This window comes from Penaeus monodon, chromosome 35, assembly GCF_015228065.2.
Source record: "Penaeus monodon isolate SGIC_2016 chromosome 35, NSTDA_Pmon_1, whole genome shotgun sequence".
In the NCBI taxonomy this organism is placed as follows: domain Eukaryota; kingdom Metazoa; phylum Arthropoda; class Malacostraca; order Decapoda; family Penaeidae; genus Penaeus; species Penaeus monodon.
The window spans coordinates 24,823,144-24,825,643 of NC_051420.1; the positions used below are offsets into that span (position 1 = coordinate 24,823,144).

At 36.8% G+C, this 2,500-nt stretch overlaps 1 protein-coding gene across 1 annotated transcript in view; it reads left to right on the forward strand.

Annotated features, from left to right (window-relative positions):
- LOC119595278 overlaps positions 1 to 2,500 on the forward strand; it is an 8,094-nt gene that overhangs the window by 4,502 nt on the left and 1,092 nt on the right. The window lies entirely within an intron of this gene.

A 2,500-nucleotide genomic window follows, 5' to 3' on the forward strand; every position in this document is an offset into this window, starting at 1 on the left:
CTAATTGGGTTAATTAATTTAAAAATACGGTAGGTTCATGTCTGAGCCGCCGTGGTCACAGCATGATACTCAATTGTAGTTTTCATGTTGTGATGCTCTTGGAGTGAGTACGTGGTAGGGTCCTGAGTTCCTTTCCACGGAGAGCGCCGGTGGTACCTTTTAGGTAATCATTCTCTCTATTTATCCGGGCTTGGGACCAGCACTGACTTGGGCTGGCTTGCCCACCCAGTGGCTAGGTAGGCCTTGGAAATATAAATGAAAGAGGTGAAGATTTTATTGAATTCTGTAGTGCAAACAATCTAGTTATAGCCAACAAATTGTTCCAACACCACCCAAGACACTTGTACACGTGGTTTTCACCAGACAAAAGAACACGCAACCAAATTGACTTTATGTTGAACCAGAAATGGAAAAGTTGTATAAAAAATGCCAAGACAAGACCTGGTGCCGACTGCAACAGTGACCCCCCAAACCTACTCACTATCGACTTTAAAATAAGACTCAAAAAGAGGGAGCGTCCAACACCACCTCTAAAGCTCGACTACAAAACTCTTGATAACATTACAGAATTACAGTGCCCAACAAATTAGAAATACTCAATCATATGAAGATGATAAACACCAAATGAGTTGTGGGAAGAAGGAAAAGAACTCTTGCTGAGCACTGCTTAAGAAACTATCGCCAAAAAGAAAAGACAAATTCCCCTGGATATCTGAAAAAACACAAAGTGAATGAAGCAAGAAGATGCCTAAAATCAAAGGGTATAAATAATCCATGAAGAAGAAATTTACAAAAAACAACATACAAAAATTCAAAGATTATTGCGACGAAATAAGGAAAAATTTTTAAATGACCATTGCCAGAGAATTGAAAACTGCCCTATCAATAAGAAAACTAAAGAACTCTCCCAAAGGGAGTACGAACACGAAAATTTAAACCTAAAATGGACACTATCAAAAAAGAGGGCTTGTTTTATGTGTTGGAAAAGAAGTCAAAAAAGGATGGAAAAATAGTGTTCCAACCTATACAAAAAGAATAAAGATCTAACAACAACATTAATTAGACTCAATGACAGCGAAGATGAACCACCGCCACTGCTAGATGAAGTTATAAAAGCCATAAAAGAATTAAAGAATAACAAGAGCCCGGGAATAGATGAAATAACAGCAGAACTAATCAAGAATGCTGGCGAAAGTGTTGAATACTTCTACAAACTTTTTACGAAAATTTGGAATGAAAGAAAATGGCCCAGAAGACTGGGTAAAATCGTTTTTACTCCATACCAAAAAAAGGTGATGAACTCCAATGCAACAATAACAGGACAATTGCATTAATAAGTCACAGCAGCAAAATTTTGTTGAAAATTATTGCTGAAAGAATGAAGTTAAAGTTAAGAGAAGTAATTGCAGATGAACAAGCAGGTTTTCGCCCTGAAAAGGTACCAGAAACCAGTTTCCCAAAATCTAAAATTGATCATAGAGAAAAACGAGAACATCAGAAAGACTATACCTGTTTTTCATTGATTACTTGAAAGCTTTTTATTTTGTTGATCACGATATCCTCTGGAAAAACATAAACGATATGAAATTTCCAAAACACATCATCCAACTAATAAAAACCATGTTGCCCAACAACAAGAAACTGTAAAACCACTTATGGGTTAACAGAATGGTTCGAAGTCACCAAGGAGTACGAAAAGGGTTGCATTGTGTCTCTGCACCTTTTTAATAATATTCTGAAGCAATTATGAGAGGTGCTCTAGAGAATTTTGAAGGAACTGTAGATGTTGGAGGATACAAAATATCAAATCTAAGATACGCCGATGATATAGTTTTAAGTGAAAAGGCTGGTTTGTTTCTTAATACCAAGAAAACTAAAATCATGAAGATTCGAAGATAACCGGCAATGAACGATGATGAACATGTTACAATCATGGAGTGATTGTGGAAAATGTGAAAGAGTTCACTTATTTTGGGAGCTGTTTTAACTAATACATATGATGATTCACCAGAGATAAAAAGAAGAATTACCATTGCCAAAAACGCCACAGTTGCTCTCAATAACATCGGGAAAGACCGAAGCATTACCTTACGGACAAAGATGAGGTTATTGAACTCATTAGTTTTCCCAATTGTGTCATATGGTTCTGAGTGTTGAGTGCTGAAGATAGACAGAAAAAGGCCCAATAGTTTTGAAATGTGGTGTTACAGATGAGTACTACGTATTAACTGGGCAAAAAAAAAACGAATGATGAAGTGCTGAGAAAAATAAATTGTAAAGACCGGCTGTTGGACATCATGAACAAAAGGAAACTAAAGTTTATTGGTCATGTGATGAGAAGTAAAAGTATTGAGGAAAACTTGCTGATAGGGATGGTGATTGGAAACAGAGGAAGAGGCAAACCGAAGACAAGACTGAGTGACAATATCAAAGATATTTGCGGGCTGTCGATGGTACAAGTGGGAAAAAAAAGCGCAAAATCGAGTTGAGTGTCGAAGGG